We start from the raw sequence: 23,714 nt of genomic DNA on the forward strand, positions 1-23,714 counted from the left end.
ATGGCTCAGTCTGGACTGCTCTCTGTTCTTTAAACATGAGCTGCATGTACTCTTTTTTCCCCCATGCAAGCTATGCCCCTGTGCCTAGTGAACTCTTCCTCCCTCCCTCCCTCCCTCCCTTTCTCCCTTCCTTCTTCTCCTGGAAATTCTTGTCCATCCTTTAAAATTCAACTTAAATTTCCTGTGTTCCAAGAAACCTTTCCTGATGTTCCCAGTTATCACTGACCTTTTCTTCCTGAGACCTTATAATACTTTGTTTTGCAATACTCTAATGCAATTATAATAAATTACTTTTGCATTATTTGTTACCTGTGTTCCATCTTCAGAATATCCTCTAAGCCTATGAGAACAGAAATCATAGTTTATCTTTCATTTAAACTATCCCAGTCTCTAACACAGTGCTCTTCACACAGGAGATAATTAACACTTATTTAATTAAGTTGAATGTTATCTAAATTATCCTATGCCAGGGGAAGGAGGCAAGGAGTTTGGAAGGGTCTTCATTCCTATAATTTCCTTGCCTCCCCTAGCCTACGAATATTTGGCTGGTTCTTGGGGGCCAATTGGACATGGTCATCTTCTACTTACTATAACATTTCTATTTACTCATTTTAGTACTGTTTTTTTTTAAACCCTTACTTTCCATCTTAGAATCAATATGCTATATATTGGTCCCATAGAAGAAGAACAGTAAAGGGGTTAAGTAATTTTCCCAGGATCCCTTAGTTAGGAAGTATCTGAGGCCAGATTTGAATCCAGGAACTCCAGTTTCTAGATCTCTCAATCCACTGAGCCACTGTTTGTTGGAAGGTCATTTTCATTTCTGTTCTTTGCCTATTGATTAGCATCACTTAAAGTTGTTTGCCTCAGAAGAGCCTGATTAAACTACTGCCTACAAAGGCACGTGCTTGCTGACCTCTCTCTGCCCATCTCATGTTCCCTGATTTCCCTTTCTGCACCAGAGCTGGCTTCATCTCCAGAAGCAGAAATGTGATCTTCCTTAAGAATTTAACTCAATCTTGGGTTAGGCCCCGTGATTGTCAGCCCTACTCTTTTGTTCCTTACTGCATAATAGATGATTCCTTTTCAGGTTCCTGCTTAAAGGAAATATGTTGCTTCGAGTTTGGGATTAAAGAATTGATGTGCCATTTGCTGAGGCAGCAGGTGATACCTTAAAATGTCAGTTCCTAGAAATGAAAGGTTTTAGACCAAGCTTACACAGTGCCCTGCACATAGTAGGTACTTATTAAATATTTATTGACTGACTTTTCTTTTTCTTCAGACCTGTACAAGGGAATTCTTATTCCCTTTCTTCTAATTTAACTAAGGACTTGGAGGTTCTTTTAGCCATAGAGATATGTAAAGATATATCAGCCACAGTGAAAGGAAGTAGAAACCAGAGATATAGGAAATGAGCTAAGAAGGGGATATAAAAGGCCAGTGTGAGGGGCTTTGGGTTTTTGACCTTTTGGGGTTGGGAGGTGGTTAGTAGTTAGTCACTGGGGGAATGGTTGCTGGTGGTATGAGTTGGTGATTAGTTGTTGGTTGGTTGTTGACTTTTAGTTGTTGGTAGGGAAATATTGATTGATTGGTATTGATTCTGCCTGGTGAGCTGAGCTGAGGGGTGATCAGCTGGACCTGCTCTAATGGCAGTTTTAGAATAGCTAGTTAGGTATTAGGCAATTTCTTTCTCTACCTCTTTCCTGTATTTCTCTTCTTTACTATATTCTTTTCCTCTCTCTTTTAATAAAACTAAAATGCTAATTGTTAAAAGCTGCTGGAAGTTTTCTTTTCTCTGACTTAAAGGGATGATGTTAATTTACAACTCTACTATATTCTCATTAAAACTCAAGTGATTAAAAGCTTCTCTCTTATTTTTGTCAACACTCCTAATTTAACCCTTACAGACCCAAACTGTTTCAGGTGGCCCAAGATGGACATGGCCAACTTTCTAAGAGAATAATGATGAAGGGTCCGAGTCAGTGGGCTTCAGCAACACCCTTGGAATAAGGAAAGATCCCAGTGTCCAAATTTTAGAAAGAGATGAGGCCTTAGAGATCACTGAGATGTCCCTAAATAGATCACTAGATGGCAGCATGCTGAAGTATTCACAATCTCATCCCTGCTTTCTATTTTAACTACAGAGTATTTTTGAAAGCTTATGGAAATGACAGGCTCCCATAATGGCCTTCTGATTTTATTTGTTGACTCTTCCTCTGAATATTCCCTTTCTTTTCCCTTGGCTTCAGAGACCTCACATTCTCCTGGCTGCTCTCCTGTCCTGCATTTCTAAAATTATTAAATCTCACAGCATGGAGCCTAGATGTTTCCACAGATGACTTTATTATGGTGGTTGATAAATTGTGTTAGAAGTATGAGGGAGAAAGGATATTGAACACATATAAGATTAAAGGAGGAAGAGTGGTGGACAACTGGATTAATGCTGTTCAAAAACTAGCTTTGTATCACTGGGGGTGGAGTGGATAGAAGGCTGAGACTAAAATCAGGAAAGACGAATTCAGATTCAGATATTTGCTAACTGCATGCCTCTAAGGGAGGCACTTAACCTCTGTTTCCCCTAATTTTATCAACTGTAAAATGTAAAATATCTTCAAGATTTATTGTAAGTCTTAAATAAGATATTTCTAAAGCACTTAACCCAATTCCTGGCACATAGTAGGTGTTTAATAAATACTTTCCCCCTCCCTTCTTAGAGTTATAAGACAGTTCTATCAGTCTGGACTCCATAAATATGGTGTGTGTGTGTGTGTGTGTGTGTGTGTGTGTGTGTGTGTGTGTGTGTAGGAAACATCAATGCAGCTTCTCATATCCCATCTCCTCTATGAAGCCTGCTTTTTATAAATTCAGTAAGAAAGGTACATTTGTTTCTCTTTTTCGCTCAATAAATTAAAGCTATACCCAACATCTTCTCCCAGGTCATCAACAGTCCAAAACAGTTAAAAGCACAAAGCTCCTGACCCACCACAAGTACTCTGATTTCAATGGCTTCTTTTCCCGAGTCTCTTCTGCTGAGGTTCAATAAATCTCCAGACCATTAGCGCCAGAATTCTAAGGATCACTTATCTTGAAATCATTGAGAACCAGTAGAGCTTTCTATGATGATCTCATTTTCAATCCCCATGTTTAAGTCAAGACTTTCAGGGAAATCAGCAAATGCTAGACTTGGATTTGGGAGAGAGCCCAGGGGACACCTAGCCCCACTCATACCAGAGTTGGAGTCCCATCAACAGCATACCTGTCAAAAGGTCACCTTTGTTTTAATACTCTAGTGTGATGGGGCGTACATCCTCTTCATTCTGCCCATTCCACTCTGGGATCATTATCATTGTTAGGTAGAATTTCCTTATATCAAGCCTGCACTTTCCCCTTTCTAAATTCCACAAATGGCTCCTAGTCCTGTCCTCTGTGTCCCAGGAAAAGAAATTCATCCTTCACATGACAGTTTTAAAAATTCTTGAATCCAGTTATCAGTTCCTACCCTATCTTCTCTAGTCTAAACATCTCTATGTTTATTTCAACATATTCAACAGACTCTCATTAAGCATGGCCTTTCAGGATCTTTACCATCCTGGTCAACTTCTTGAGGCAGTTAGGTACACAGTGCATAGAACATGGTGTTTGAGGTCAGGAAAAGCTAAATTCAAATCTTTTCTCATATACTTCCTAACTGCATGATCCTGGGCAAGTCATTTAACCATTAGAGATTTAAAGCCATTATGTTAGGGAAGAACTCTTTGATTTGACATTGCCTGTTATATTAGCTTAAATAAAATATTTCTTTAATTAGATATTGTTGTTCAGTTATTTTTCAGTCATGTCCAACTCTTCATAACCCCATTTGGGATTTTCTTGGCAAAGATACTGAAGTAGTTTGCTATTTTCTTCTTTAGTTCATTTAACAGATGAGAAAACTGAAACAAATGGGGTTAAGTGATTTGCCAGGATGGCATATCTATTAGGTGTCTGAGACCAGATTTGAACTCAGGAACTGACTCCAGGCTTAACACTCTACCCACTCCTACCTACCTGCCCCTTTAATTAGATGCAAGAGGCAAAGCCTTGAGAAGAAGAACCCTTTGGGTCTGGTTGATTACAGTTGGGGGAGGAGGGAATAAGAATTTTTTAGCGCCTGCTATTCGCTGGGAACTCAGCTAAGCCCTTTACACATATTATCTCATTTGATGTGATAGACTTTGCTACTAGCAGCAATACAATGATCTAGGACAATGCTGAGGGCCTTATGAGAAAGAATGCTATTCGCCTCTAAAGAAAGAACTGTGGGAGTAGGAATTGTAATAGATGATATTTGAGGGGGTATATTTGATGGATACTGATAACTAATGGATCAGGCAGTTATCTTCTTTTGCCTATCCTCCTCCTTTTTATAATATCCCTTCCTCCCCTCTTCTTCCCTTTGGTTTCCCCTTCCCCCTTCTTCTTCAGCCTCCTTCTAAGTCACTCAGGGTGAGTTTGTAACAGTTAAATTAGTTTCTCTTCTAAAAGTATTATTTTTAGAGGTTTATTAAAGATTATTAGAAATCAAAGACACAAATCAATAAGCCACGTTTCTAGGGCTGATAAGCCCATTCAATTTCACTCACTACATCTTGAGAGACACGTGTGCTTAGAAGCAGGAGCAGAGAGAGCCAAGTAGGTGGTACAGTCAGTTTAAATACAAATTCTGATCTCACACTCAGGTGAGGACTCATGTGAGATTATAGGGCATTCTGAGAAGTGCCAAGGACTTCTGGGGATTGAAGTCTGGGGTTCAAATTTCCATTTTTATATACCCCCTTTGATCGTTATTGGGAAAAGTTTCCCCAAAAAGGATCGTGAAAACATAATCAATTTAAAGATTACAATAATTTGAGGATAAGAGGAAAAGAACAAAACCAATAATTGGCTTTTGTCAATGCACCCAGAAAAAACATTGGTTTTGCTGTTTCTCTCTCTCTATTTCCCCCTTATCTACAACTATTGTAGTTTTCCTCTTAGAGGGTAAAATTTTGTATACACCTGCAGTTAGAAATTTTTGGGGTTCAGGATGCTTATGTTTAGTGATCAATTGGGGAGACTAGTCCCCCAATCATCATCAGGGGGGATTGTGATTTTTAAATTCTCTCCATCTTGTTCGGTCTAACACCCAGGAATGTGCACACCCACACTACATGGGCATGTGTTAGCTAATGACAAATCAGAAACAACTAATTGCCCCCCTGGGCTGTCCTAAGCCAAGCTTGAGCTACCATTGGCACATGTGAGACACAGGAAGTGAAGTAGAGAACAGCCTTTGGAGTTCTTGCTACTTCCTGTGCAGAGGGTAAGATGCCAGTCCTAACCTGGAGCTCGAGCTTGGAGGAGCCCCTCAGACATCTTCTCTTCAGATCGGTCACATGTGTGATGAGGACTGACTCCCTTCTCTGCCTTGGCTCTCCAAAGCCTTAGATTCCCGCCTTAGCTCAGCCTGAGCTGGAGCTGTTTTTTAGTTAACCTCCTTTTCCTTCTCTCCCTCTTTTTCTCTCCCTCCAATAATTTCTTCTTTCTGTTGTAATTAAATCACCATAAAACTCCATTCTGACTTTAGTGTTTCATTTTAGGATTTTATAAGTAGTATCCTTGGCTACCTATAATTACTGTACTCAGTCCCAACCATAATTTTAACCATAACAAGCTATGATGTTTCAGAGGAACTACTCTTTTCTCTTCTTTAATTCAAGTAAGGGTTTATTGGGGAAAGCAGGACAAGATGGAGGATGGAGGGAAGAGGGTTGAGATTTCCCTATTTATCTAAAGTGAGTCTTAAGTTAGAGGACATTGAGAGAAATGGCAATTCAGTCACTAGCATGAAACAGAGCAAGTCAGAGAGAGATATATGTACTATTGGTCCTTCTTCTTCTGCCTTCAAATCAACCAGGTCACCTCCGACTTGATTATCCCAAGTCCCAGAGATAAACCCAGATTCTTCCTTTAGGGTCACCACCATCAACCAAAAAGCCCCCAAATCCCGTCAAGCAGTTGGGTCTTGCGTCTAATTGTTTCCCGGTCACATTCCAAATGGAATTTTCCTTTGATTGACAGCTGATCAATCTCCAGCTTCTTGTCTTGCTGCATTTTCTTGTAATTTATTTCTTCTCCACAGAATGCAGATGAAAACATATGGCTTATCACTTGTTTATTCATTTGTATGATTTGGAGTTTTGGTTTTATAAGATTTTTATATAATATTAATATAGAATATAATATATTAATATAATACATAATATTTATAAGATTACTATCTTACAAAAATAAATATGGAAATAGATTTTGAGTGATAATACATGTATAACCCAGTGTATTTGCTTTAGCAAGGGGGGAGGGGAACAATGTGAATCATGTGACTTTGGAAAACTTATGTGTAAACTTAGTAGAATAAAATAAAGATAAGTTAAAAAAATCTCATTTGAGACTCATAAAAACTCAGGAATTTAAGAGTTGATTTTATCCTCATTTTACAATTGAAGAAAATGAGACAAATGAAGACTGTGTCACATAGCTAGTGTCTGAATCTAGACTGAACTTGGGTTTCCCTGACTGAAGACCCATTGGTCTAACTGCTTCACCATCTAACTGCTAATAAGGACTGCTTACTTTAAACTTTTTTATTTTTGATCATTACTCCAAGCTTGTATTAATTACTCCTGTACAGAAGGGCAATCGAAATATTGGGGTCAAATAGACAAAAACAATCATCCTTTTAGAAAAGACATCTGAGAACCTCTACTTTTCCATTTTGGAAGAAAAGCTCAACTCACTTTTTATTTTCTCTTGTAATTGCAGGTTCTTTCATCTTATGTGTAGGAGGATATAGGAGATGGGAGTAGAGAAGAGTTTTCCCCTACTTGAAGAAAAGAAATATAAATACACACTTTTTGCAGGTGATTCTGAGTCTCCTCCTCATCTTCTTCTAACAGATCTTACCTCATTTCTTTTAGCTAAAGATCCCTTAGTGAATGAGGAGTAAGATTGTTAAAAATGCTATCCTATTTCATTTAGGAAATCATGTATGATGTAAGGGGTAAAATTAGGTGTTATTGACTGAATATATTATACTAGAAGTCACCAGGGATTAATTCAATCCCAATAAAATACTCAAGTCAGTTTGTGAATTTTATGGTGGTTTAATTACAATAGAGGGAAGAAATAAAGAAGAAGAGAGAGAGAAAAGAGAATTTAAACTGTTCCAGCCTGGGCTGAGCCAGGCAGGAGTTCAGAGGCCTTGGCCAAGTGGCCTTCTCAATATAGCATGGCTACCAGCCATGAGGCCTCCTCTGAGATGAAGGGTCTCCTAGGAGGATAGCATTGTTAGGAGATAAAGGAAAAAGGAATCAGCCTAAACCACTCACCAAGCACACTAAGAACTTCTCCCAGTCACCTCACCAGCAAGCCGCAAACCACCAAACCACCAAGATGCAAACCACACTGCCACAAGCTACAGGAGCGAGACAGAAAGCAATGTCTCTGCGAAAGAGGCCGGAGAGAGGAAGTGACACGAAATATATAGACCATTCTTTACATCACTTCCTGCATCTCACATGTACCAATGGTAGCTTAAGCTTGACTTAGGACAGCCCAGGGGGTCTGTCAGTTGTTTTGTATTTGTCACTTGCTAGCACATGTCTGTCATAGGTCATCCTACTCAACACTTAATCCTTAAGTAGCAGTGTATACATTCCTGGTTGCTGGATTTTGAAGACTAATCAGGGTGGAGAAAATCTAAAATTTACAATGATATAGGAGAAAGAGAATGAAATTTGAATTCAGTTATTCTGGATCCATATATCAGAAGATGCTCAAAATACTTGTGACAAAATTTAATACTTGGTTCTATTAAAGACTCTAGAAATTTTAGCAATTAATGAAACTTTCCTTGATATAATTTATGGTATTGATCTAAATTTAAAAGGAAACATAGAATGGAAAAAATTAGGAACCATTATAATAAGATCAGAAGGAAAGGAAAAATAATACTCAGGTATTGGAATAAGACAAAAATGGAAATAGACTAAATAAGCATATGCCAAAGAAGAAACAATATTACTGCTTTTTACAGATTAAATGATGCTCTATTTAGAGGAGATGGGAAGGTGTCTTGAAAATCAAAGGCTGAGCTAATTAGAATAATTAAAGAAGCATAAATTGCTCATAGATAGGTCAAGAAAATATAATAAAAATGAGACAATCTAAATTATTTATCTAACACTGCACTAGTCAAAATCCCAATAGAATACTTTCATGGGTCTGGGAAGATAATAATTAAATTCATATGGAGGAACAAAAAGTTCAAAAATCTCAATGGTAATAATGGGGAAGGAGTGGTGAGGAAGGGTTTCTATTAGTACCTAATTTCAAACTATTACAGTAATCATTAAAATAATTTGTTACAGGTTTAAAAAAGGGAAAATAGTAGGGGAATTGGTAAAAAAAAAGGGTCAGGAAGATCTGAGATCAAATCCAGCCTCAGAAATGTTATGATAAAAATGGGGAATCCAGCCAGAGTTTTAATGATTTATTAAAAGAACTGAGAAAGTGAGAGATGAAAGAGGAGATATATTTATTTTAAGGAAAGATTAGCCTGATTATAGTATCTCCATGTAGCTAGCTGAGGCCTAATGGTTTTTTTCCCCCTTCTGTAGTGTAAGGAGTCAATTAGTCTAAGAGTGGAAGTAAAAGAGAGCTTTGGCTTATCTTTCTCTCAGGTCAATGACTCTCACATGTCAAGGTTTGTGAGTCAACTGTCACCCTTCCTTTTTTGCTCAACCATCCAGGAGATATTCACCCTTCTTCATTGTCCCCCTACCTTAATTATTGGCTTTTCCACTGACCCCAGGGGTGCACCAGATTTTAGATTCTATCCTTGTGATCAAGGTCCCCTTAACAATTTCCTTCACACAGATACCTATTAGCTATGTGGCCTAGGCAAGTCACTTAACATCTGTTTGTCTTAATCCACTAATAACATGACTGAAAAAACAACTGCTACATCACTTTCCTTCACTTTTTTCATTTTTCATTCAATTAATATTCTTGACCTTTTGTTCATCCAGATGAACTTTGTTATTTTTTCTAGATCTATGAAGTAATTCTTTAGAAGTCTGGTGGGCATGTCACTGAATAAATAAATTTAGGGTTTTTTTGTCATTTTTGTTATATTGGATTAGCCTATCCATTAGTGAAATATTTCTCCAATTATTTAGATGACTTTATTTTTGTGAAACAATATATTACTGGATTCAGATTTGTAATGTATTTTGCTATCAATCTTCCATTTTATGGACATCCCAGTCACATTCACACTTATAATTACTATGTGTTCCAGCTCATTTTCTTCTCTCTCTCTCTCTCTCTCTCTCTCTCTCTCTCTCTCTCTCTCTCTCTCTCTCTCTCTCTCTCTCTCTCTCTCTCTCTCTCTCCTCTTTCTCCCTCTCTCTTTTTCTCTCTCTCTCTCTCTCTCTCTCTCTCTCTTTTACCTTGTCCCTTCTCAGAGGTTGATTTCAGTTCTGAGTTCTGGTTCCCTTAATTTGCCTTCTCTCTTATCATGTTTCCCTTCCTTTCCTTTCCTACTTCCTTCATGGATAATATGAATTTCTTTACCCAGTTGTTTATACTCTTCCCTCTTTGAACTATTTTAGAGAAAGTGAGGTTCAGACATTGCCTCCTCTCTCCTTCCCCCCACCTCTACTCTATGCCTCTTTTATGTGAGATAATTTCCTCCATTCTTCTTCTCCCTTCTCACTTATCTCAATGCATCCCTCTTTCTAACCCTTCCATTTTTTTTTGAGGTCATCTCAATATAAATAACTTACATTTGTGACCTCTGTCTATTCAGACTCTTTCTAATTGCCCTAATAATGGTAAAGTTCTTAGGAATTACGTGTGGCATCTTCCCATTTAGGAATGTTAAGTTTAATTGTGGTTGGATTCTGAATATATATGTGGTCGCCAGGGATTTAATTTCTAAATCCCAAAATGAATTTACTAAAATAAATGGAATTTATGGTGGTTTATTTATAACAGAGGGAAGATATTAAGGAATGAAAGAGAGAGTGAAAAAAAAAAACAAAACTCTGGCTTCCTCTGAGCCAGTTAGAAATTTCTAAGCTCCAGCCAGGGGAAGAGAGTCTCAAGAAGTTGGACCTTTCCTGGAGGTTTAATGCCTCCAGAAAGGCAGGGTCACTAAGTTAGCCTTCCACTCACCAATGATGGCTGTTTAAATGAAAAGAAGTCTGGGTGTCTGTCTTCTGGTTGCTCCTCAAGTGTCCGTCTCCAGTCTTTCCTCCAAGTCTAGCTCTGAGTTAGAGATCCTTCATCTAACTCGAAACTCCAATCGAATATCTCTTCTGGCCTTTGGTCCTCTTAAAGACCTTTTTCTCTTTTGTCACCTCCCCTAAATTTTCACATCTACCAATCACAGCAGAGGCTTTTCTCCAGGACTGCCCACTCTTTAGTTCACACCTTCTTTGGTTAGGTTACTTATGTAGTTACTTATGTAGTTCGCCTTTTGTAGTTACTTAACACCTTTTGTGGTTAAAATGAGTAGATGTACTTAAAATACTGAGTTATCAACTTTTTGTAGATTAAAATCTAAAAATAGATTGTAGATTACAATTCAATCTTCTCAATAAAGGAAGAGGTAAGTACCTTCATTGCTACAATCAGGTGATTACAATTTTATCTTCACAGGAATAAAAAGAGTTTGACTAATTTAGACCTTTACAATTTCAATTTCATGTTTACCTTTTAGTGCTTTTCTTAAGAACTATGTTTGAATGTCAAAATTTCTATTCAGCTCTTCTGATATGTTCATCAGGAATATTTGAAAGTTCTTTATTTCATTAAATATGTAGGGTTTTTTTTTTCTCTTGAAGAATTATACTCTGTTTTTTTCTGAGTAGTTTACTCTTGGTTGAAATCCAACTTCCTTTGCTATTTGGGATATCAAATTCTAACTCTCCCCTCTTTTTTAAATTATTATAGCTGCTAAATCTTGAGTGAGCATGACTATGACTCTATGGTATATGAATTATTTCTTTCTGACTCTTTCAGTACTCTCTCCTGGACTTGGGAGATCTGGATATTTGGCTAAGAAATTTCTTGGAGTTTTCATTATGGGTTTTTTTTCAGGAGGTGATCAATAGATTGTTTTTAATTTCTCTTTTGCCTTCTGGATATAAGATATCTGGGTAGTTTTCCTTTATAAATTCTTGAAATATGATGTATAGATTCCTTTCTTTAAAAAAAATCATGGCTTTCAGGGAGTCTAACAATTCTTAAATTATCTCTCTTCAATGTATTTTCTGGATCAGTTGTTTTTCTGATCATATATTTCACATTTTCTTCCATTTTTCATTCTTTTTATTTTGCTTTATTGTTTTTCAATGTATCACGGAGTTGTCAGCTTGCACTTGTCCATAACTAATTTTTTTCTTTAGTGAAGTTTTATACCCCTTTTCTAATTTGGCCAATTCTGCTTTTTAAGAAGTTATGTTCTTCATTTAGGTTTTGTATTTCTTTTGACATTTGATCCATTTTGATTTTTAAAGAACCATTTTCTTCAGCATATTTTTGTGCCAAAAAATTGGTCAATCAATATGAATATGCAATTTTCAAAGGAAGAATTCCAAGTTGTTAACAATAATGAAAAAGTTCCAAATCACTGACAGAGAAATGGAAATGATAGTAACTTTAAATTTCCATCTTATTTAAACCTGCTAGATTAAAAGATTTTAAAAAAGGAAATTGACAAATACTGGCAAGGCTGTGGGAAAATAGTTATACATTTTTAGTTGGAACTGTGAATTGGTCTAGCCATTCCATGCTTGAAAAGTTACTAACTTTTGCAAATACTTTGACCCAGCTATACCATTTTAAATCTCTGCCTGCAATAAATCAAAGAGGAAAGAAATATATAAATAAACAGGGGTATTCTTTTCATTTGGGAATGGCTAAACAAGTATTATATATGAATGTTATGAAATATTATTGTGATATAAGATATAATGAAATGGATAGCTTTAGAGGAAACTATGAAAGGCTTCTATGAAATGATGCAGAAGAAATAGAAAAAAATATCATAACAAAATCATAGAGAAAAATAACACAGAAAGATTTTTGAACTCTGATCAGTGCAACAATAAAGCATGAGTCCAAAAGAATAAAAATGACATAGAAAGAGACATACATATTTAAACATAGCTAATGTATTTGTTTTGCTGGACTATTCAGCTATATACTAAGGGTTTGTTAAAATTAATTGTGGTTGGACTCTGAAATATATGAATTAGGTGGTCACCAGAGATTTAATTTCTAAATTCCAAAATAAAATACTAAAGTAAATGGAATTTATGGTAGTTTTTTACAAATATTTACAATAGCAGGAAGATATTAATGAAAGAGAGAGAGAGAGAGAGAGAGAGAGAGAGAGAGAGAGAGAGAGAGAGAGAGAGAGAGAGAGAGAGAGAGAGAGAGACGTCAGGTTTCTTCTTATACCAGTTAGAATTTTAAGTCCCAGAGCCAGGAGAAGAGAGTCTCAAGAAGTTAGGCCTTACCTGGAGGCTTCACGCCTCCAGAAATGCGGGGTCACTAAGTCAGCTTTTCACCCTCCAATGGTGATAGTCTAAAAGAAGTCTAGATGTTGGTCTTCCAGTCACTCCTCCATCCTTCAAGCCTGGGTGACTGCCTGTCCTAATGTCCATCTTCCCTTCAGCTCCAAGTGACTGATTCTTCACTCCAAGCTTGGGGTGACTAACTGACTGTCTGTCTTTTTCAGTCTTTTTTTTTCCTCTTTATTTAAAGACCTTTTTCTCTTGTGTCACCTCCTCTAAATTTTCAGGTCTACCAGTCACAGTAGAGGCTTTTCTCCAGGACTGCCCATTCTTTAGTTCTCACCTTCTTTGGTTAGATTATATCTTTTTGGGTTACTTAACACCTCTTGTTAAGTTCACCTTTTTTAGTTACTTAACACCTTTTTGTGATTAATTCACCTTTTGTAATTAATTAATACATTTTTGTAGTTAAAATCTAAAAATAGATTGTAGGTTACAATTCTAGCTTCACTATAAAGGAAGAGCTAAGTATGTTCATTGTTACAATCAGGAGATTACAATTTTATCTTCACAATAAAAAAAGAGCTAAGTATCTTCATTGTTGCAATCAGGAGATAGCTAAATCCTATCTTCACAGGTTTTACTGGGGGGGTTAACATTTTGCATAATTTGGGGGTAGAGTAGGAGAGAAAGAATAATATTTTAAATGATTATTAATTAAAAAATTAAAAACACAAATAAAGAAATATTTTAAATTATATCATAAAAACAATAATATTAATCCCCTCAAAAGCCAACCATTATTTTTTCATAATGGACTTTAATTTGAAAAATTGTAATTCAAAGTAAATTTAATGCATATATTAATGATTCACTGGCACTTAACTTATGATTTTGTTAGTTTTAAAAGAGCTATATTTAATGAATTTTTCATTAACATTTTAAAGCCTTTTCCTCTTTGAATTCAGTGTGACTTTTTCAGTGCTAAATGAACTCCAGCCTGGAAATGAGTACATTTCCTTTTGTCTGAGACTCTAAGAGGTTCAAGAAGATTTTCAAAAGTTAGCAAATTCTATTTTCCTATTGCTGCAATGCAGACTCGACTGTATTATTAGGTAGTATTGATTGGATTCCAAGGTACTGAAGTAGGTGCAATGCCAGCCAGAAATAGTTCATTTATTTTCTTTATCTATAATAAATTAAATATGAAAGGCAAACAGCACATGAGAGAGGGAGAAACTAAAATGTTAATCTCACATTTGTAAATTTAGCTTCTTTTAGAATTGTGAATGTTAAGTATGTGTTTCAGAGCTAGTGCAAGAGAATTGTGTGACCTGGGCAAAGCTTAAAAATATCTCTGTCTCTCTAAGTCTTGGAATTTTGTGGGACTTAAAATACCACACACATACATCTTTGCACCATCTGGAATGGAATCTTTTCCCTTTAAACTTGCAAAATAAAAATTATTGATAACATTAAAGAGTATTTCTTATGGTACCCTCTGTATATCTGCCCTAGATAAAATACCCACCTTGCCTTTCCCTTGCCTCGATGTGTTCAGACGCCAATATTTTTCTACTTAAGAGTCACAGAAACTTCATTTCTGAAAAGTCTAAACCCAGAAAACCCATAGATAATATTTCCAAGAATTCCAGTTAGTTTGACAAAACAAAACCTAACCTAATTATTATTTTTTTTTGCAATTCAAGATAAATATGATGTTACATGTTAGGGTATTTCTAAATATTTTTGTAATTTTACTTTTTAAAAAATACTTTAGACATAATATCAGGCAATCATTTTTTAATTTGCTGAGGTTATGGGTTATAGAACATTTTGTACATCCTGGAATCTCAACCCTCTGAGGGAGCATTGAGGTAGTTCCTAGATGTGATAGAAAAGACTTTTAAACCCTTAGCTTCTGTCTTGGAGTCAATACTGTGTATTGGCTCCAAGGTAGAAGAGTGGTAAGGGCTAGGCAATGGGGGTCAAGTGACTTGCCCAGGGTCACACAACTGGGAAGTGTCTGAGGCCAGATTTTAACCTAGGACCTCCCGTCTCTAGGCCTAGCTCTCAATCCGCTGAGATAACCCTGCTGCCCCCTTTGTCCAATTCTTAATGACCTCATTTTGTGTTTTCTTGGCAAAGTTACTAGAGTAGCTTGTCATTTCCTTCTCCAGGTGATTTTATAGATGAGAAAGCTGAAACAAATGGGGTTAAGTGACTTACCCAGGGTCTTACATAGCTAGTAAATTCTTGAGGCCAGATATGAACTCAGGAAGATGTCTTCTTGAATTTAGACTCAGCATTCCATCCACTGTCACCTAGCTGCCCAAATGTTTTCCATACTTCTATGTTATACATTTTAAATACAGTGTTAATTCCTTAACAGGTTAAGACTCAAATTATTAGAACAGAAAGGAATTTGAGAGATTTTTCTAGTCTAACTCATTCATTCTATAGATAACAAACCTGAGTTTCAGAGTTCCACAACCATTGATTGCAACGTTTCCATAGGTCCTAAACTAGCCATGCCTGAGAGAAAAAGGAAAATTCCAGAGGAGATTTGCTAGAATACAATGATTGTGTGATAGATACAGAATCTTCACACAGTTGTTCAGTGCATTCTAAGTCTAAGGGCCCAGAGATGTAAATATAATACAAGAAAACACAATACAGACACAGCAAAAGCCATCCATATAGCCAAACTCCCTTGAACCCCACTGCTGTGCCATGTCGAATTCTCACCTTATTCTCATGATCTTATTTTGTCCAAAACACTAAGTTTTACTGGCACAGTATGATTAGCCAGTCTTACCCAACCCAGAGGCCAGGGACTTCTGTGTTATGTAAGGATAATTTTATAGTTGTGACCCAAAATATATTTAATTACTGGTTGCCATGGGATATTCCAAATAAAATACCCAAGTCCGCTGGAAACTATGGTGATTTTAATTAATATAGAGAGAAGGAATTAAGGAGAAGAGAGAGAGGAAAGAGTTAATTTAAACTGCTCTGGCTCAGGCTGAGCCAGGCAGGAGTTAAAGGCCTTGGCCAAGGGGGCCTCCCCTGAGTGCCAAGGGAAAAGGAAGTCAGTCTTATCACTCACCACGAGACTGTCTCAAGGAAGCTGTCTGAGGGAGCTCCTCCAGGCTTGAGTTCCAGTATCGAACTGGCACCCAGGCTTGTTCACAGGAAATCACCAGCCAGATCCACCTCTCTGGGGGAAAAGCATGAAGAGAGGAAGTGATGCGCCCTATATAGACAGTTTTACATCACTTTCCCGAGTCTTATCTGTACCATTGGTAGCTTAGCTTGACTTAGGATAGCCCAGGGGTCTGTCAGCTGTTTCTGCACATGTCTATCAAAGGCCATCTTCCTAGATTCTTAATCCTTAAGTATGGGTACAGAAATTCCTGATGTTGTTAGACTAAGTAGGGTTGAGCAATGTAGAGTTCATAAGACATTCCTGATTCTTTTAGACCAAGTATCTCCATTTTTACAATCAGGAGGTAGCTAAATCAAATCTCCTAATGTACAGTCTAAGTAGGGTGGAGTATTTTAAAGTTCACAGTTACAAATAAGCAGCATCAGAATGAGGAAGAAAATGGCACACTAATTAGGAGTTTTAGTGATAGCTGATGATTTCCATTCCTATAGTTCAATTTCCCTTCTTACCTGATTATAACAAAAGACCAAGGAGGATGAGATCATGGTTAAGGTGAAAGTTGGAGAGGCAGCATTTGAATTCAGGTCTGTTCCCCATACCTGGAATCCTCTTTCTCATCATCTCTACTTCCTTGTTTTACTGGTTTCCTATGAGCTCAAGTCAAACTCTCATCATCTATAAGAATCCTTCCCCCATCCTTAATTCTAGGGCATTCCCTCTTGATTATTTCCAATTTAATGTGTATAGATCTTGTTTATTTGTGGTGATTTGCATATTGCCTTCCCCATTAGATGGTGAGCCCATTGAGAGCTGGGATTGAATTTTGCCTTTCTCTGTGTATCCTTGGTAAATAATAACACAACAATAATAATAATGATAATGATAAATGCTTATTCACTTGACTAGTCTCCAAGTCAAAATTCTGTGTCTTGAACTTTTGTCTCTGTCACAGCACCTAATGCAGTGTTGTGAACAAAGGAAGTGATGAATAAATATTTGACTAGTGATAACTACTAACAGAGAGCAAGAGATAAATGCTGGATATTTTGAGCGTTCCACTGATATACATTCCCTCTCAGGACATCAAGAGGAAGGCCCCAAGCACAGAAGGTAGATTTAAAACTCTAGTTATGAATTCTTGTACCTGAAATAAATTTAGATTGGCTGAGGCTTTGGGTCAAGGGAGGTGAAAAAACTAAGATTGACCATTATTTACATAGATGAGATAACTTGAAAACAGAGGTCATGAGATCTGGGAAAATGGAGAAAATGAAGTAGTAGTGTCCAAATGGTGAATGGGTTGGGATGAGGAAGAAGACTGTGGTGAGCCAGGCATGGCATCTATTAAGGAGGAGGAAAATGGCCTGGCTATCCAAAGATGATGGCAACAAAGATACAGACAGAATAGAATGAAAATTTTAGATAGAAGTAAAGGAAACTTGGGGCAGCTAATTGACACAGTGGATAGAGAGCAGGTCTTAGAATCAGGAAGATTCATCTTCATGAGTTCAAATCAAGCTTCTGACACTTACTGGTTGGATGACCTTGGGCAAATCTCTTAACCTTGTTTGTCTCAGTTCCTCATCTGTGAAATGAGCTGGAGAAGGAAATGGCAAACTAATTCAATGTCTTTGTCAAAAAAAAATAAAACAAAATGGGGTCATGGAAAGTCAGACCTGACAGAAAACTACTGACCTTCAGAGGAAACATGACCCTCCCATACCTATAGTTTTAGCAAAGCCCTCATTTACTCATGCTAGTTATAGGAACATATGGACAACATACCATTGGTGAGAGAATCATGGATTGGTTTTTGACTACAGAGTAAACTTCAGAGTCAGGAAAATTTGAGTTTAAGTTCTGCCTCTTACATATAATGATCATGGGAATTCAATCAAATAATTTGGTTCCTTTGGTGTCCCAAAGAGCTCTCTAAAGCTGTGAGTTATAGAGAAGGTTCCAATTTGTATTGAGTTCTTTGCTATGAGTTCATATACTGATAAAATTAGTCCAATCTCCCCACTCTCAATAAAACTAAATTGCATAATCTTTTGTTATGAATATAGGTGCTGAGACCACTAACTTCATGATAATTGATTTGCTAGAACATTGCATTAAAGAATTGATTTGCTATTAATTTAGCTTCTTTGTATTCTACAGAACAGTACATAAGTACTTAATAATTATTTGTTGATTACCATGATTAAATATTTGTTTTGTAATAATCACATTAACATAGAGATTAAACTATTTCTTATACAAGTAATCATTGTGTGATTTAGAGAACAGAGGGTAAGACAAAGTCAGAAAAATCTGAATTCAGATTCTGCCTTTAGTACTTAACAAGCTTTGACACCATTATCAAACCACTTTAACTCTTTTAACCTCAGTTTCTTTATCTGTAACATGGAAATAATTGTGCCTTTAGAACCTGCTTCACTAGAGTGTTCTTAGATTCAAACTAGATAACTTCCAAACTTTCAAGGGCTATAGCAATGTTACTTATTGTAAATCAATACTCTATTAATTTTCTAAAATGATGGATAGACAAAGTGAAGAAGTGAAATTGACATGTTTATATGACATGTGAGTGCTGGCTTGCTGAATTTTGAGTGTTTTCTTTTAGATACCAGAAGAAATTTGAAGAAACAGAAGGAAATTGTAAAAACTTGAAAAGACAATTAGGGGTCAAGCTTTAAGTATTCTAAGAAGGTCAGAAATGAACTTTCAGAATATTTATTTAGAAGAAAAGCTTTAGGTGGTCTGTGGTAGACTGTGATGAGGATAAAAAGCTAAAGATTTTACCTGAAATAAAAGCTCATTTTTTCTTTGGAGACAAATTATTGTGTATTACATGTATTACTTAATCCACTTTTATTAAGTTAATGTGTTTTTAGAAAGCTTATAATCAAAACCATACAAAGAGCCACTAGTCTAAAATAATCTATCAAATTTTATATCAAGCTGGTTAAGGAAGAAAAAAATATTGTTCAAACCATTTTGAACACATTCCTGGCTGTAAATCGAGTCCTCAAAGCAAAACAATTTCAAGTATCCACCATAAATAGTCCATTTATTTTCATTATCTCAAATAAATGAAGTATAAAAGGTAATCACTCAGTATGAGGGAAAATGAATTTGAATGTCCACAGGGCTCCATTTGTATATTCATTTTCTATTTGAAACATAAACATATGTGTGCTCTGGAGCCAGGACAAGGCATTCATGGGCTTGAAGTAAAGTTATTGTTTTCTATTTCTAATGAAATTTTTTTATTTCAGTGGAAAGTAATCAAGGAAAGTCTATTAGAAACATCAATTTGAATAATAATTTCTAAGATAAATAGATTGTCCTGAATTGCCATCAATTTCTTTCTTGGACTAAAAAAAAAATTTAGGAGGAACCTCAGAGTTCATTTAGTTCAACCCATTCACCCCTGAGCAAGAATCCCCCATATAATAGCACAAATATGGAGTCATCCAACTTCCTTTGATAGGTTTTCAGTAATGTGGAACTCAGTGCCTTGTAAGTAGCCCATTCTACTCTTGAATAGCTCTAATCATTAGAATATATTTTCTTATATCAAACTTTTACCTGTTGCTCTGAAGCTACCATCATTACCCTAATATTTTAAGCATGCCACATTTAATCCCTCTTCTACATGCTGTTGTGATTCAGTTCTTTCAGTTGTTCCTGACTCTTCATGACCCTTTTTGGGGTCTTCTTTGCAAAGATACTGGGTTCCATTTCCTTCTCTAGCTCATTTTATAAATGAGGAACCGGAGGCAAAATGACTTGCCCAGGATGACATAGCTAGTAAGTATTTGAGGCCAGATTTGAACTCAGGCAAAGGAGTCTTACTGACTCTAGACCAGGTGCTTTATCCTTTGAGCCACTTAGCTGCTTCTGTTATGTTCCCCCAACTCTCTCTTTTCCAGGTTAAACTTTCCTGATCCCTTCAACCGATGCTCATATGGAACAGTTCATAGTTTCTCCACTATCCTTGTCACCACTTGTCTCTGTATCCTCCCATTTATTTTTTTAAAAATGTAGCAGCAAGAATATTCTACTTAGATTCCAGCCCAGGTTGAATACTGTAGCACTCCAACTTCCTTCTTCTACTAATTTAGCCCATAATTGCAGTAGCTTTTTGGCTGCCACATCATCATAAGCATAGCTCACATTTATATAAGCCTTGAAGATTTACAAAGTATTTTTCTCATAATAACTCTGTGAGGTGTGCATAAACATATTATTTTCTGCATTTTACAGATGAGGAACCTGCCTCGGTGAGGTGAATATCATATCTATGATTATATAACAAGCATTTGAGCCAGAATTCAGACTTCTGGTCTTTCTTTGTTCCTATTATAGAATATTTTCTACCATATGAGACATTGAGTTTTCATTTTAATAAAATCCCCAAGTTCTTTTCTGCCTACATTGTTGCCTAACTATGTCTCCTTCATTGTGCAAGCCTTTCTTTATGTTGATATTATTCATTTTCACCAATTAGACCTACTTCATAGCTCTAGAATATCTAGATCTTTCTTTTTCTTTTTTTTTTAAAACCCTTACCTTCAGCCTTAGAATCAATACTAGGTATTGGCCCCAAGGCAGAAGAGCGGTAAGGGTTAGGCAATGGGGGTTAAGTGACTTGCCCAGGGTCACACAGCTGGGAAGTGTGAGGCTAGATTTAAACCCAGGACCTCCCATTTCTGGGCCTGGCTCTCAATCCACTGAACTACCCAGCTGTCCCTATCTAGATCTTTTTTTTTAAAATCCCAACTCCCAAAGCTGGCAGTAGTGAAAGAGTAGTGAGCAAATCATGACCCTGTTTTGTTTTGTTTTCATTCTATTTCTTTGGAATTGAGCATCCTTGTTTATAAAATGAGGGTTGAACTAAAGAACTCAATCAGCAAGTACTTATTATTAAGTCCCTGGGGGTATTCAGGGTTGTTCAGGGAAGACTAGAACTTCTGCTATGAAGAGTTATTGAATGCTATTCAGAGTTGCTTTATCCCTTTATCCCCTAGCTCTGACCTCTGGCTCCAAGAAATGGTACCATATGTAGGGCCACACTCTGGCAAACCATCTCAGCAGATAGGCTAAATCAGGTTGAGGCTAACCCATAAACCTCAAACTCATTGGTGAATCAGAAAGCTGTACATCCTAGGCATATGAATACTTACCCTGAGAGAAGGGGAGGATGAGAACAATTTGTTCCCATGTCCATGAAGAAGGCAGTTGAAGCAGAAGCAGTTGAGCTCTTTGAGCTTCATCAGACATTGAAGAGGGCAAAGTCATCTTGATCTTTGTCTTGTCACTGGACTTAGATGACACTGGGAGAGAGAGTGAGGTTGAGGAATTTGTGCAACTCTGCCTCACTTAAATTCAATTTATGCTCAAATCAAAAGACATCACCTGTGATGTCATGCTACCCCTCTTCGAGTGCAAAGGACAACAACCAACCAACCATTTATTAAGTTCTTATGATATTCCAGGCCCTGACATAGCTGTTGGGGATATAAAGACAAAAATGCAATGGTCCTTGGCCTCAAGAAGCTTTCATTCCATATGGATAATGTCTAAGACCTCTTTGGAATTTAAAATTTTATACACGATTATTTCTTTTTATTTTTAAAGATATAATTTTGGATGGGGGGCATCAAGCTTATTTGTTTTAGAAAATGTAATAGCTCTACAAAAGTATCTGAGAGAAAATTTATGTAGGAGAAAGAAACCTCAGATTGGAGTAAGAAAACTTCTTGGATTTGAGACCAGACTTTGCTACTACCTGTTTGTGGAAATTTTCTAGAAGCCTCATTTTTTTATTTATAAAATGGAGATTAGTGTACTACTTGTTTTAGGTGCCTCAACAAGTTGGTATTAGTATCTCACCTTTTCTTTCTCCCACAACGTTTCATTTACCTGAAAGCGTACTGCATATCATTTATGGCTTGTGGTATTTATCTGGGACATAAAATTCCTGGTTATAGCTCCTCCTGTAGCACTGTGACAGTTTGGGCACTGGCTATATTGTGAAACTTTGAAAATCCAAGGCAGGATTAGCATTTTATTTCACTTTGGAAGGAGAGACCAAATGGGGCTGTAAACCGTGCTTGGAAATTCTGCCAGAGTATCAATTTGCTGATGGGCTAATAAGCATTTACATTTGCTGATCTTTTAGTTAGCTGCTTAATTACTCAATTTGTGCCTGCAAATGGAAATCCTTTGCGTGTGTAAATGGATGCAGGTGCAGATTTGCATGTGTGGTATTAGGGACTCATTTGAAACTTGGTCATGAACCTTCATCTCTCCAAAGTTGAATAATCAAAAGTGATGTTCACAAAACCATGGCTCCCTGAATGAAATAACATCTGTGTGAAACATGATCATATTTTCAATGTAACTATTCTAACAGAATAACTGGATCTTCTAAAGCTATATCTTAAAATGAGATTCCTAACTAATCAATAATAATTTGTTATCCAGCTTATGAAGATGAATATAAACTTCCTAATCTTTGAGAGTTATCAGAAGCATAAGGAAATGAAAAAAAAAATTGTTTGTGGTACCCAGTTTGGTAAGATGGATATTTTAGATTTTGTCTCAGCAAAAAAAAACAAACAAACTAGTTTAGACTATGGCGTCATAATTTGGCACTTTCTACATTCATTTTATACTTCATGTCTTAGAATGAAGAAAGAGCTAAAAACCTAGTGTGACAAAATATAGGCCTTAATTACGTTATCTGATATTGTTGGTGTTTTATATGTATCCATTTTTACCATGAAATCCCAACTTTAGTCTTGATCTCTCTCTAGAATTTGATATCTGGAACTCCTTATGAATCTCTTTAAGTTACTTGAGATATCCAAAACTAACTGTACCTTTCCAAAAATTTTTGCTTCTTGTTCTGCCTTCTTTAGTTCTATTAATGGTACAATATCTTTTTATTTGCTTACACCTGATACCTGAAATATCGAAGGATTTTTTTTTACTTTTCATACTATCCTTGTCTCCACATCCAATTAGTTTCTAAGTCTTTTCATTTCTTCTTCTGTAACATCCTTTAAGTCCGTTTTCTTTCCTCTGGTTCCACTGTATCTATCTAGTCTATTATAGTAACCTTCATAATGGTCTTTTGACCTCAAGTCTCAGTCCTCTTAAAATCTTCCTACATTTTGCTACTAGAATGACTATAATGTACAGATCAGGTCATGTCAGCCCCTTACCCTAAAACTTTCAATGACTCCCCATTATCTATTGAATAAAATAAAACGTCTTAGCATTCACTTAAGGCTCCTACATAGTTTAATCTCAATCTACCTTTCCAGTTGCTGCCTTCCATTGTTCTCATTTGTGTATAATAATTCAACCCAAAATATTATTTGATATTCTTTGATCATGGCCTAGATATTCTTCCCTTTATGTTTGATTTTATATCTCCCCTATTTTTGAGTTAATATTCTATTTTATAATAAAGCTATTTTGCCTAGAATCTCTCTCCTACTAGTCTGCGGGCTCTACTAAGAAAAGGATCATATGTTATTCTTTGTATTTCCCTTGGTACCTACAATAGTGCCTTAAACAGAATACATTTTCTCTCTTTTTTTAAAACCTTAACTCCTGTCTTATAATTGATACCATGTATTGGTTCCAAGGCAAGAAGAGTCATAAGGGTTAGGCAATGGATGTTAAGTGACTTGCCCAAGGTCTCAGCTAGGATGTGTCTGAGGCTAGATTTGAATCTAGGACCTTCAACTCATCTCTAGGCATAATAGATTTTCAATAAAATATTTTGCTTGTTGAATGAATTAATGATATCTTCAATGCAAAGAGATTAGAGTCATATGATCACAGGATTGTAAATGCAGAGCTCAAAAGCACCTCAGAGGTCATCTATCCAATTCTCATATTTTAGAAATAAAGTAACT

This window comes from Monodelphis domestica, chromosome 4 (assembly GCF_027887165.1).
Source record: "Monodelphis domestica isolate mMonDom1 chromosome 4, mMonDom1.pri, whole genome shotgun sequence".
In the NCBI taxonomy this organism is placed as follows: Eukaryota; Metazoa; Chordata; class Mammalia; order Didelphimorphia; family Didelphidae; genus Monodelphis; species Monodelphis domestica.